We start from the raw sequence: 18,209 nt of genomic DNA on the forward strand, positions 1-18,209 counted from the left end.
GCAACACATAACTACATAACCAAGAATGCAATGCAACACATCACTACATAACCAAGAATGCAATGCAACACATCACTACATAACCAGCAATGCAATGCAACACATCACTACATAACCAAGAATGCAATGCAACACATCATTACATAACCAAGAATGCAATGCAACACATCACTACATAACCAAGAATGCAATGCAACACATAACTACATAACCAAGAATGCAATGCAACACATCACTACATAACCAAGAATGCAATGCAACACATCACTACATAACCAAGAATGCAATGCAACACATCACCACATAACCAGCAATGCAATGCAACACATAACCAAGAATGCAATGCAACACATAACTACATAACCAAGAATGCAATGCAACACATCACTACATAACCAAGAATGCAATGCAACACATCACTACATAACCAAGAATGCAATGCAACACATCACTACATAACCAGCAATGCAATGCAACACATCACTACATAACCAAGAATGCAATGCAACACATCACTACATAACCAAGAATGCAATGCAACACATCACTACATAACCAAGAATGCAATGCAACACATCACTACATAACCAAGAATGCAATGCAACACATCACCACATAACCAAGAATGCAATGCAACACATAACTACATAACCCAGAATGCAATGCAACACATAACTACATAACCAAGAATGCAATGCAACACATCACTACATAACCAAGAATGCAATGCAACACATCACTACATAACCAAGAATGCAATGCAACACATCACTACATAACCAGCAATGCAATGCAACACATAACTACATAATCAAGAATGCAATGCAACACATCACTACATAACCAAGAATGCAATGCAACACATCACTACATAACCAAGAATGCAATGCAACACATCACTACATAACCAAGAATGCAATGCAACACATCACTACATAACCAAGAATGCAATGCAACACATCACTACATAACCAAGAATGCAATGCAACACATAACTACATAACCAAGAATGCAATGCAACACATCACTACATAACCAAGAATGCAATGCAACACATCACTACATAACCAAGAATGCAATGCAACACATCACTACATAACCAAGAATGCAATGCAACACATCACTACATAACCAAGAATGCAATGCAACACATAACTACATAACCAAGAATGCAATGCAACACATCACTACATAACCAAGAATGCAATGCAACACATAACTACATAACCAGCAGCGCAATGCAACACATAACTACATAACCAAGAATGCAATGCAACACATCACTACATAACCAAGAATGCAATGCAACACATCACTACATAACCAAGAATGCAATGCAACACATCACTACATAACCAGCAATGCAATGCAACACATCACTACATAACCAAGAATGCAATGCAACACATAACTACATAACCAAGAATGCAATGCAACACATCACTACATAACCAAGAATGCAATGCAACACATAACTACATAACCCAGAATGCAATGCAACACATCACTACATAACCAAGAATGCAATGCAACACATCACTACATAAAAAGCAATGCAATGCAACACATCACTACATAACCAAGAATGCAATGCAACACATCACTACATAACCAAGAATGCAATGCAACACATCACTACATAAAAAGCAATGCAATGCAACACATCACTACATAACCAAGAATGCAATGCAACACATCACTACATAACCAAGAATGCAATGCAACACATCACTACATAAAAAGCAATGCAATGCAACACATCACTACATAACCAAGAATGCAATGCAACACATCACTACATAACCAAGAATGCAATGCAACACATAACTACATAACCAGCAATGCAATGCAACACATAACTACATAACCAAGAATGCAATGCAACACATCACTACATAACCAAGAATGCAATGCAACACATCACTACATAACCAAGAATGCAATGCAACACATCACCACATAACCAAGAATGCAATGCAAGACATCACTACATAACCAAGAATGCAATGCAACACATAACTACATAACCCAGAATGCAATGCAACACATAACTACATAACCAAGAATGCAATGCAACACATCACTACATAACCAAGAATGCAATGCAACACATCACTACATAACCAAGAATGCAATGCAACACATCACTACATAACCAAGAATGCAATGCAACACATCACTACATAACCAAGAATGCAATGCAACACATAACTACATAACCAAGAATGCAATGCAACACATCACTACATAACCAAGAATGCAATGCAACACATCACTACATAACCAAGAATGCAATGCAACACATCACTACATAACCAAGAATGCAATGCAACACATCACTACATAACCAGCAATGCAATGCAACACATCACTACATAACCAAGAATGCAATGCAACACATCACTACATAACCAAGAATGCAATGCAACACATAACTAAATAACCAGCAGCGCAATGCAACACATAACTACATAACCAAGAATGCAATGCAACACATCACTACATAACCAAGAATGCAATGCAACACATAACTACATAACCAAGAATGCAATGCAACACATCACTACATAACCAAGAATGCAATGCAACACATCACTACATAAAAAGCAATGCAATGCAACACATCACTACATAACCAAGAATGCAATGCAACACATCACTACATAACCAAGAATGCAATGCAACACATCACTACATAACCAAGAATGCAATGCAACACATAACTACATAACCAAGAATGCAATGCAACACATCACTACATAACCAAGAATGCAATGCAACACATAACTACATAACCAAGAATGCAATGCAACACATCACTACATAACCAAGAATGCAATGCAACACATCACTACATAACCAAGAATGCAATGCAACACATCACTACATAACCAAGAATGCAATGCAACACATCACTACATAACCAAGAATGCAATGCAACACATAACTACATAACCAAGAATGCAATGCAACACATCACTACATAACCAAGAATGCAATGCAACACATCACTACATAACAAAGAATGCAATGCAACACATCACTACATAACCAAGAATGCAATGCACCACATCACTACATAACCAGCAATGCAACACATCACTACATAACCAAGAATGCAATGCAACACATCACTACATAACCAAGAATGCAATGCAACACATCACTACATAACCAAGAATGCAATGCAACACATCACTACATAACCAAGAATGCAATGCAAGACATCACTACATAACCAAGAATGCAATGCAACACATCACTACATAACCAAGAATGCAATGCAACACATCACTACATAAAAAGCAATGCAATGCAACACATCACTACATAACCAAGAATGCAATGCAACACATCACTACATAACCAAGAATGCAATGCAACACATCACTACATAACCAAGAATGCAATGCAACACATCACTACATAACCAAGAATGCAATGCAACACATCACTACATAACCAAGAATGCAATGCAACACATCACTACATAACCAAGAATGCAATGCAACACATAACTACATAACCAAGAATGCAATGCAACACATCACTACATAACCAAGAATGCAATGCAACACATCACTACATAACCAAGAATGCAATGCAACACATCACTACATAACCAGCAATGCAATGCAATACATCACTACATAACCAAGAATGCAATGCAACACATAACTACATAACCAAGAATGCAATGCAACACATAACTACATAACCCAGAATGCAATGCAACACATAACTACATAACCAAGAATGCAATGCAACACATAACTACATAACCAAGAATGCAATGCAACACATAACTACATAACCAGCAATGCAACACATCACTACATAACCAAGAATGCAATGCAACACATAACTACATAACCAAGAATGCAATGCAACACATCACTACATAACCAAGAATGCAATGCAACACATCACTACATAACCAGCAATGCAATGCAACACATCACTACATAACCAAGAATGCAATGCAACACATCATTACATAACCAAGAATGCAATGCAACACATCACTACATAACCAAGAATGCAATGCAACACATAACTACATAACCAAGAATGCAATGCAACACATCACTACATAACCAAGAATGCAATGCAACACATCACTACATAACCAAGAATGCAATGCAACACATCACCACATAACCAGCAATGCAATGCAACACATAACCAAGAATGCAATGCAACACATAACTACATAACCAAGAATGCAATGCAACACATCACTACATAACCAAGAATGCAATGCAACACATCACTACATAACCAAGAATGCAATGCAACACATCACTACATAACCAGCAATGCAATGCAACACATCACTACATAACCAAGAATGCAATGCAACACATCACTACATAACCAAGAATGCAATGCAACACATCACTACATAACCAAGAATGCAATGCAACACATCACTACATAACCAAGAATGCAATGCAACACATCACCACATAACCAAGAATGCAATGCAACACATAACTACATAACCCAGAATGCAATGCAACACATAACTACATAACCAAGAATGCAATGCAACACATCACTACATAACCAAGAATGCAATGCAACACATCACTACATAACCAAGAATGCAATGCAACACATCACTACATAACCAGCAATGCAATGCAACACATCACTACATAACCAGCAATGCAATGCAACACATCACTACATAACCAGCAACGCAATGCATCACATAACTACATAACCAAGAATGCAATGCAACACATCACTACATAACCAAGAATGCAATGCAACACATCACTACATAACCAAGAATGCAATGCAACACATCACTACATAACCAAGAATGCAATGCAACACATCACTACATAACCAAGAATGCAATGCAACACATCACTACATAAAAAGCAATGCAATGAAACACATCACTACATAACCAAGAATGCAATGCAACACATCACTACATAACCAAGAATGCAATGCAACACATAACTACATAACCAAGAATGCAATGCAACACATCACTACATAACCAAGAATGCAATGCAACACATCACTACATAAAAAGCAATGCAATGCAACACATCACTACATAACCAAGAATGCAATGCAACACATAACTACATAACCAAGAATGCAATGCAACACATCACTACATAACCAAGAATGCAATGCAACACATAACTACATAACCAAGAATGCAATGCAACACATCACTACATAACCAAGAATGCAATGCAACACATCACTACATAACCAAGAATGCAATGCAACACATCACTACATAACCAGCAATGCAATGCAACACATCACTACATAACCAAGAATGCAATGCAACACATCACTACATAACAAAGAATGCAATGCAACACATCACTACATAACCAAGAATGCAATGCAACACATCACTACATAACCAAGAATGCAATGCAACACATCACTACATAACCAAGAATGCAATGCAACACATCACTACATAACCAAGAATGCAATGCAACACATCACTACATAACCAAGAATGCAATGCAACACATCACTACATAACCAAGAATGCAATGCAACACATCACTACATAACCAAGAATGCAATGCAACACATAACTACATAACCAGCAATGCAATGCAACACATAACTACATAACCAAGAATGCAATGCAACACATAACTACATAACCAAGAATGCAATGCAACACATCACTACATAACCAAGAATGCAATGCAACACATCACTACATAACCAAGAATGCAATGCAACACATCACTACATAACCAAGAATGCAATGCAACACATAACTACATAACCAGCAATGCAACACATCACTACATAACCAAGAATGCAATGCAACACATAACTACATAACCAAGAATGCAATGCAACACATCACTACATAACCAAGAATGCAATGCAACACATCACTACATAACCAGCAATGCAATGCAACACATCACTACATAACCAAGAATGCAATGCAACACATCATTACATAACCAAGAATGCAATGCAACACATCACTACATAACCAAGAATGCAATGCAACACATAACTACATAACCAAGAATGCAATGCAACACATCACTACATAACCAAGAATGCAATGCAACACATCACCACATAACCAGCAATGCAATGCAACACATAACCAAGAATGCAATGCAACACATAACTACATAACCAAGAATGCAATGCAACACATCACTACATAACCAAGAATGCAATGCAACACATCACTACATAACCAAGAATGCAATGCAACACATCACTACATAACCAAGAATGCAATGCAACACATCACTACATAACCAGCAATGCAATGCAACACATCACTACATAACCAAGAATGCAATGCAACACATCACTACATAACCAAGAATGCAATGCAACACATCACTACATAACCAAGAATGCAATGCAACACATCACCACATAACCAGCAATGCAATGCAACACATAACCAAGAATGCAATGCAACACATAACTACATAACCAAGAATGCAATGCAACACATCACTACATAACCAAGAATGCAATGCAACACATCACTACATAACCAAGAATGCAATGCAACACATCACTACATAACCAGCAATGCAATGCAACACATCACTACATAACCAAGAATGCAATGCAACACATCACTACATAACCAAGAATGCAATGCAACACATCACTACATAACCAAGAATGCAATGCAACACATCACTACATAACCAAGAATGCAATGCAACACATCACCACATAACCAAGAATGCAATGCAACACATAACTACATAACCCAGAATGCAATGCATCACATAACTACATAACCAAGAATGCAATGCAACACATCACTACATAACCAAGAATGCAATGCAACACATCACTACATAACCAAGAATGCAATGCAACACATCACTACATAACCAGCAATGCAATGCAACACATAACTACATAATCAAGAATGCAATGCAACACATCACTACATAACCAAGAATGCAATGCAACACATCACTACATAACCAAGAATGCAATGCAACACATCACTACATAACCAAGAATGCAATGCAACACATCACTACATAACCAAGAATGCAATGCAACACATCACTACATAACCAAGAATGCAATGCAACACATAACTACATAACCAAGAATGCAATGCAACACATCACTACATAACCAAGAATGCAATGCAACACATAACTACATAACCAGCAGCGCAATGCAACACATAACTACATAACCAAGAATGCAATGCAACACATCACTACATAACCAAGAATGCAATGCAACACATCACTACATAACCAAGAATGCAATGCAACACATCACTACATAACCAGCAATGCAATGCAACACATCACTACATAACCAAGAATGCAATGCAACACATAACTACATAACCAAGAATGCAATGCAACACATCACTACATAACCAAGAATGCAATGCAACACATCACTACATAAAAAGCAATGCAATGCAACACATCACTACATAACCAAGAATGCAATGCAACACATCACTACATAACCAAGAATGCAATGCAACACATCACTACATAAAAAGCAATGCAATGCAACACATCACTACATAACCAAGAATGCAATGCAACACATCACTACATAACCAAGAATGCAATGCAACACATCACTACATAACCAAGAATGCAATGCAACACATCACTACATAACCAAGAATGCAATGCAACACATCACTACATAACCAAGAATGCAATGCAACACATAACTACATAACCAGCAATGCAATGCAACACATAACTACATAACCAAGAATGCAATGCAACACATCACTACATAACCAAGAATGCAATGCAACACATCACTACATAACCAAGAATGCAATGCAACACATCACCACATAACCAAGAATGCAATGCAAGACATCACTACATAACCAAGAATGCAATGCAACACATAACTACATAACCCAGAATGCAATGCAACACATAACTACATAACCAAGAATGCAATGCAACACATCACTACATAACCAAGAATGCAATGCAACACATCACTACATAACCAAGAATGCAATGCAACACATCACTACATAACCAAGAATGCAATGCAACACATCACTACATAACCAAGAATGCAATGCAACACATAACTACATAACCAAGAATGCAATGCAACACATCACTACATAACCAAGAATGCAATGCAACACATCACTACATAACCAAGAATGCAATGCAACACATCACTACATAACCAAGAATGCAATGCAACACATCACTACATAACCAGCAATGCAATGCAACACATCACTACATAACCAAGAATGCAATGCAACACATCACTACATAACCAAGAATGCAATGCAACACATAACTACATAACCAGCAGCGCAATGCAACACATAACTACATAACCAAGAATGCAATGCAACACATCACTACATAACCAAGAATGCAATGCAACACATAACTACATAACCAAGAATGCAATGCAACACATCACTACATAACCAAGAATGCAATGCAACACATCACTACATAAAAAGCAATGCAATGCAACACATCACTACATAACCAAGAATGCAATGCAACACATCACTACATAACCAAGAATGCAATGCAACACATCACTACATAACCAAGAATGCAATGCAACACATAACTACATAACCAAGAATGCAATGCAACACATCACTACATAACCAAGAATGCAATGCAACACATAACTACATAACCAAGAATGCAATGCAACACATCACTACATAACCAAGAATGCAATGCAACACATCACTACATAACCAAGAATGCAATGCAACACATCACTACATAACCAAGAATGCAATGCAACACATCACTACATAACCAAGAATGCAATGCAACACATAACTACATAACCAAGAATGCAATGCAACACATCACTACATAACCAAGAATGCAATGCAACACATCACTACATAACAAAGAATGCAATGCAACACATCACTACATAACCAAGAATGCAATGCACCACATCACTACATAACCAGCAATGCAACACATCACTACATAACCAAGAATGCAATGCAACACATCACTACATAACCAAGAATGCAATGCAACACATCACTACATAACCAAGAATGCAATGCAACACATCACTACATAACCAAGAATGCAATGCAAGACATCACTACATAACCAAGAATGCAATGCAACACATCACTACATAACCAAGAATGCAATGCAACACATCACTACATAAAAAGCAATGCAATGCAACACATCACTACATAACCAAGAATGCAATGCAACACATCACTACATAACCAAGAATGCAATGCAACACATCACTACATAACCAAGAATGCAATGCAACACATCACTACATAACCAAGAATGCAATGCAACACATCACTACATAACCAAGAATGCAATGCAACACATCACTACATAACCAAGAATGCAATGCAACACATAACTACATAACCAAGAATGCAATGCAACACATCACTACATAACCAAGAATGCAATGCAACACATCACTACATAACCAAGAATGCAATGCAACACATCACTACATAACCAGCAATGCAATGCAATACATCACTACATAACCAAGAATGCAATGCAACACATAACTACATAACCAAGAATGCAATGCAACACATAACTACATAACCCAGAATGCAATGCAACACATAACCAAGAATGCAATGCAACACATAACTACATAACCAAGAATGCAATGCAACACATAACTACATAACCAGCAATGCAACACATCACTACATAACCAAGAATGCAATGCAACACATAACTACATAACCAAGAATGCAATGCAACACATCACTACATAACCAAGAATGCAATGCAACACATCACTACATAACCAGCAATGCAATGCAACACATCACTACATAACCAAGAATGCAATGCAACACATCATTACATAACCAAGAATGCAATGCAACACATCACTACATAACCAAGAATGCAATGCAACACATAACTACATAACCAAGAATGCAATGCAACACATCACTACATAACCAAGAATGCAATGCAACACATCATTACATAACCAAGAATGCAATGCAACACATCACTACATAACCAAGAATGCAATGCAACACATAACTACATAACCAAGAATGCAATGCAACACATCACTACATAACCAAGAATGCAATGCAACACATCACTACATAACCAAGAATGCAATGCAACACATCACTACATAACCAGCAATGCAATGCAATACATCACTACATAACCAAGAATGCAATGCAACACATAACTACATAACCAAGAATGCAATGCAACACATAACTACATAACCCAGAATGCAATGCAACACATAACCAAGAATGCAATGCAACACATAACTACATAACCAAGAATGCAATGCAACACATAACTACATAACCAGCAATGCAACACATCACTACATAACCAAGAATGCAATGCAACACATAACTACATAACCAAGAATGCAATGCAACACATCACTACATAACCAAGAATGCAATGCAACACATCACTACATAACCAGCAATGCAATGCAACACATCACTACATAACCAAGAATGCAATGCAACACATCATTACATAACCAAGAATGCAATGCAACACATCACTACATAACCAAGAATGCAATGCAACACATAACTACATAACCAAGAATGCAATGCAACACATCACTACATAACCAAGAATGCAATGCAACACATCACTACATAACCAAGAATGCAATGCAACACATCACCACATAACCAGCAATGCAATGCAACACATAACCAAGAATGCAATGCAACACATAACTACATAACCAAGAATGCAATGCAACACATCACTACATAACCAAGAATGCAATGCAACACATCACTACATAACCAAGAATGCAATGCAACACATCACTACATAACCAGCAATGCAATGCAACACATCACTACATAACCAAGAATGCAATGCAACACATCACTACATAACCAAGAATGCAATGCAACACATCACTACATAACCAAGAATGCAATGCAACACATCACTACATAACCAAGAATGCAATGCAACACATCACCACATAACCAAGAATGCAATGCAACACATAACTACATAACCCAGAATGCAATGCAACACATAACTACATAACCAAGAATGCAATGCAACACATCACTACATAACCAAGAATGCAATGCAACACATCACTACATAACCAAGAATGCAATGCAACACATCACTACATAACCAGCAATGCAATGCAACACATCACTACATAACCAGCAATGCAATGCAACACATCACTACATAACCAGCAACGCAATGCATCACATAACTACATAACCAAGAATGCAATGCAACACATCACTACATAACCAAGAATGCAATGCAACACATCACTACATAACCAAGAATGCAATGCAACACATCACTACATAACCAAGAATGCAATGCAACACATCACTACATAACCAAGAATGCAATGCAACACATCACTACATAAAAAGCAATGCAATGCAACACATCACTACATAACCAAGAATGCAATGCAACACATCACTACATAACCAAGAATGCAATGCAACACATAACTACATAACCAAGAATGCAATGCAACACATCACTACATAACCAAGAATGCAATGCAACACATCACTACATAAAAAGCAATGCAATGCAACACATCACTACATAACCAAGAATGCAATGCAACACATAACTACATAACCAAGAATGCAATGCAACACATCACTACATAACCAAGAATGCAATGCAACACATAACTACATAACCAAGAATGCAATGCAACACATCACTACATAACCAAGAATGCAATGCAACACATCACTACATAACCAAGAATGCAATGCAACACATCACTACATAACCAGCAATGCAATGCAACACATCACTACATAACCAAGAATGCAATGCAACACATCACTACATAACAAAGAATGCAATGCAACACATCACTACATAACCAAGAATGCAATGCAACACATCACTACATAACCAAGAATGCAATGCAACACATCACTACATAACCAAGAATGCAATGCAACACATCACTACATAACCAAGAATGCAATGCAACACATCACTACATAAAAAGCAATGCAATGCAACACATCACTACATAACCAAGAATGCAATGCAACACATCACTACATAACCAAGAATGCAATGCAACACATCACTACATAAAAAGCAATGCAATGCAACACATCACTACATAACCAAGAATGCAATGCAACACATCACTACATAACCAAGAATGCAATGCAACACATCACTACATAACCAAGAATGCAATGCAACACATCACTACATAACCAAGAATGCAATGCAACACATCACTACATAACCAAGAATGCAATGCAACACATCACTACATAACCAAGAATGCAATGCAACACATCACTACATAACCAAGAATGCAATGCAACACATCACTACATAACCAAGAATGCAATGCAACACATCACCACATAACCAAGAATGCAATGCAACACATAACTACATAACCCAGAATGCAATGCAACACATAACTACATAACCAAGAATGCAATGCAACACATCACTACATAACCAAGAATGCAATGCAACACATCACTACATAACCAAGAATGCAATGCAACACATCACTACATAACCAGCAATGCAATGCAACACATAACTACATAACCAAGAATGCAATGCAACACATCACTACATAACCAAGAATGCAATGCAACACATCACTACATAACCAAGAATGCAATGCAACACATCACTACATAACCAAGAATGCAATGCAACACATCACTACATAACCAAGAATGCAATGCAACACATCACTACATAACCAAGAATGCAATGCAACACATAACTACATAACCAAGAATGCAATGCAACACATCACTACATAACCAAGAATGCAATGCAACACATCACTACATAACCAAGAATGCAATGCAACACATCACTACATAACCAAGAATGCGATGCAACACATCACTACATAACCAGCAATGCAATGCAACACATCACTACATAACCAAGAATGCAATGCAACACATCACTACATAACCAAGAATGCAATGCAACACATAACTACATAACCAGCAGCGCAATGCAACACATAACTACATAACCAAGAATGCAATGCAACACATCACTACATAACCAAGAATGCAATGCAACACATCACTACATAACCAAGAATGCAATGCAACACATAACTACATAACCAAGAATGCAATGGCAACACATCACTACATAACCAAGAATGCAATGCAACACATCACTACATAAAAAGCAATGCAATGCAACACATCACTACATAACCAAGAATGCAATGCAACACATCACTACATAACCAAGAATGCAATGCAACACATCACTACATAACCAAGAATGCAATGCAACACATAACTACATAACCAAGAATGCAATGCAACACATCACTACATAACCAAGAATGCAATGCAACACATAACTACATAACCAAGAATGCAATGCAACACATCACTACATAACCAAGAATGCAATGCAACACATCACTACATAACCAAGAATGCAATGCAACACATCACTACATAACCAAGAATGCAATGCAACACATCACTACATAACCAAGAATGCAATGCAACACATAACTACATAACCAAGAATGCAATGCAACACATCACTACATAACCAAGAATGCAATGCAACACATCACTACATAACCAAGAATGCAATGCAACACATCACTACATAACCAAGAATGCAATGCACCACATCACTACATAACCAGCAATGCAACACATCACTACATAACCAAGAATGCAATGCAACACATCACTACATAACCAAGAATGCAATGCAACACATCACTACATAACCAAGAATGCAATGCAACACATCACTACATAACCAAGAATGCAATGCAAGACATCACTACATAACCAAGAATGCAATGCAACACATCACTACATAACCAAGAATGCAATGCAACACATCACTACATAAAAAGCAATGCAATGCAACACATCACTACATAACCAAGAATGCAATGCAACACATCACTACATAACCAAGAATGCAATGCAACACATCACTACATAACCAAGAATGCAATGCAACACATCACTACATAACCAAGAATGCAATGCAACACATCACTACATAACCAAGAATGCAATGCAACACATCACTACATAACCAAGAATGCAATGCAACACATCACTACATAACCAAGAATGCAATGCAACACATCACCACATAACCAAGAATGCAATGCAACACATAACTACATAACCCAGAATGCAATGCAACACATAACTACATAACCAAGAATGCAATGCAACACATCACTACATAACCAAGAATGCAATGCAACACATCACTACATAACCAAGAATGCAATGCAACACATCACTACATAACCAGCAATGCAATGCAACACATAACTACATAACCAAGAATGCAATGCAACACATCACTACATAACCAAGAATGCAATGCAACACATCACTACATAACCAAGAATGCAATGCAACACATCACTACATAACCAAGAATGCAATGCAACACATCACTACATAACCAAGAATGCAATGCAACACATCACTACATAACCAAGAATGCAATGCAACACATAACTACATAACCAAGAATGCAATGCAACACATCACTACATAACCAAGAATGCAATGCAACACATAACTACATAACCAAGAATGCAATGCAACACATCACTACATAACCAAGAATGCAATGCAACACATCACTACATAAAAAGCAATGCAATGCAACACATCACTACATAACCAAGAATGCAATGCAACACATCACTACATAACCAAGAATGCAATGCAACACATCACTACATAACCAAGAATGCAATGCAACACATAACTACATAACCAAGAATGCAATGCAACACATCACTACATAACCAAGAATGCAATGCAACACATAACTACATAACCAAGAATGCAATGCAACACATCACTACATAACCAAGAATGCAATGCAACACATCACTACATAACCAAGAATGCAATGCAACACATCACTACATAACCAAGAATGCAATGCAACACATCACTACATAACCAAGAATGCAATGCAACACATAACTACATAACCAAGAATGCAATGCAACACATCACTACATAACCAAGAATGCAATGCAACACATCACTACATAACCAAGAATGCAATGCAACACATCACTACATAACCAAGAATGCAATGCACCACATCACTACATAACCAGCAATGCAACACATCACTACATAACCAAGAATGCAATGCAACACATCACTACATAACCAAGAATGCAATGCAACACATCACTACATAACCAAGAATGCAATGCAACACATCACTACATAACCAAGAATGCAATGCAACACATCACCACATAACCAAGAATGCAATGCAACACATAACTACATAACCCAGAATGCAATGCAACACATAACTACATAACCAAGAATGCAATGCAACACATCACTACATAACCAAGAATGCAATGCAACACATCACTACATAACCAAGAATGCAATGCAACACATAACTACATAACCAAGAATGCAATGCAACACATCACTACATAACCAAGAATGCAATGCAACACATAACTACATAACCAAGAATGCAATGCAACACATCACTACATAACCAAGAATGCAATGCAACACATCACTACATAAAAAGCAATGCAATGCAACACATCACTACATAACCAAGAATGCAATGCAACACATCACTACATAACCAAGAATGCAATGCAACACATCACTACATAACCAAGAATGCAATGCAACACATAACTACATAACCAAGAATGCAATGCAACACATCACTACATAACCAAGAATGCAATGCAACACATAACTACATAACCAAGAATGCAATGCAACACATCACTACATAACCAAGAATGCAATGCAACACATCACTACATAACCAAGAATGCAATGCAACACATCACTACATAACCAAGAATGCAATGCAACACATCACTACATAACCAAGAATGCAATGCAACACATCACTACATAACCAAGAATGCAATGCAACACATCACTACATAACCAAGAATGCAATGCAACACATCACTACATAACCAAGAATGCAATGCAACACATCACTACATAACCAAGAATGCAATGCACCACATCACTACATAACCAGCAATGCAACACATCACTACATAACCAAGAATGCAATGCAACACATCACTACATAACCAAGAATGCAATGCAACACATCACTACATAACCAAGAATGCAATGCAACACATCACTACATAACCAAGAATGCAATGCAACACATCACCACATAACCAAGAATGCAATGCAACACATAACTACATAACCCAGAATGCAATGCAACACATAACTACATAACCAAGAATGCAATGCAACACATCACTACATAACCAAGAATGCAATGCAACACATCACTACATAACCAAGAATGCAATGCAACACATCACTACATAACCAAGAATGCAATGCACCACATCACTACATAACCAGCAATGCAACACATCACTACATAACCAAGAATGCAATGCAACACATCACTACATAACCAAGAATGCAATGCAACACATCACTACATAACCAAGAATGCAATGCAACACATCACTACATAACCAAGAATGCAATGCAACACATCACTACATAACCAAGAATGCAATGCAACACATCACTACATAACCAAGAATGCAATGCAACACATCACTACATAACCAAGAATGCAATGCAACACATCACTACATAACCAAGAATGCAATGCAACACATCACTACATAACCAAGAATGCAATGCAACACATCACTACATAACCAAGAATGCAATGCAACACATCACCACATAACCAAGAATGCAATGCAACACATAACTACATAACCCAGAATGCAATGCAACACATAACTACATAACCAAGAATGCAATGCAACACATCACTACATAACCAAGAATGCAATGCAACACATCACTACATAACCAAGAATGCAATGCAACACATCACTACATAACCAGCAATGCAATGCAACACATAACTACATAACCAAGAATGCAATGCAACACATCACTACATAACCAAGAATGCAATGCAACACATCACTACATAACCAAGAATGCAATGCAACACATCACTACATAACCAAGAATGCAATGCAACACATCACTACATAACCAAGAATGCAATGCAACACATCACTACATAACCAAGAATGCAATGCAACACATAACTACATAACCAAGAATGCAATGCAACACATCACTACATAACCAAGAATGCAATGCAACACATAACTACATAACCAAGAATGCAATGCAACACATCACTACATAACCAAGAATGCAATGCAACACATCACTACATAAAAAGCAATGCAATGCAACACATCACTACATAACCAAGAATGCAATGCAACACATCACTACATAACCAAGAATGCAATGCAACACATCACTACATAACCAAGAATGCAATGCAACACATAACTACATAACCAAGAATGCAATGCAACACATCACTACATAACCAAGAATGCAATGCAACACATAACTACATAACCAAGAATGCAATGCAACACATCACTACATAACCAAGAATGCAATGCAACACATCACTACATAACCAAGAATGCAATGCAACACATCACTACATAACCAAGAATGCAATGCAACACATCACTACATAACCAAGAATGCAATGCAACACATAACTACATAACCAAGAATGCAATGCAACACATCACTACATAACCAAGAATGCAATGCAACACATCACTACATAACCAAGAATGCAATGCAACACATCACTACATAACCAAGAATGCAATGCACCACATCACTACATAACCAGCAATGCAACACATCACTACATAACCAAGAATGCAATGCAACACATCACTACATAACCAAGAATGCAATGCAACACATCACTACATAACCAAGAATGCAATGCAACACATCACTACATAACCAAGAATGCAATGCAACACATCACCACATAACCAAGAATGCAATGCAACACATAACTACATAACCCAGAATGCAATGCAACACATAACTACATAACCAAGAATGCAATGCAACACATCACTACATAACCAAGAATGCAATGCAACACATCACTACATAACCAAGAATGCAATGCAACACATCACTACATAACCAGCAATGCAATGCAACACATAACTACATAACCAAGAATGCAATGCAACACATCACTACATAACCAAGAATGCAATGCAACACATCACTACATAACCAAGAATGCAATGCAACACATCACTAC

This window comes from Rhinoderma darwinii, unplaced genomic scaffold (genome assembly GCF_050947455.1).
Source record: "Rhinoderma darwinii isolate aRhiDar2 unplaced genomic scaffold, aRhiDar2.hap1 Scaffold_127, whole genome shotgun sequence".
NCBI lineage: Eukaryota > Metazoa > Chordata > Amphibia > Anura > Rhinodermatidae > Rhinoderma > Rhinoderma darwinii.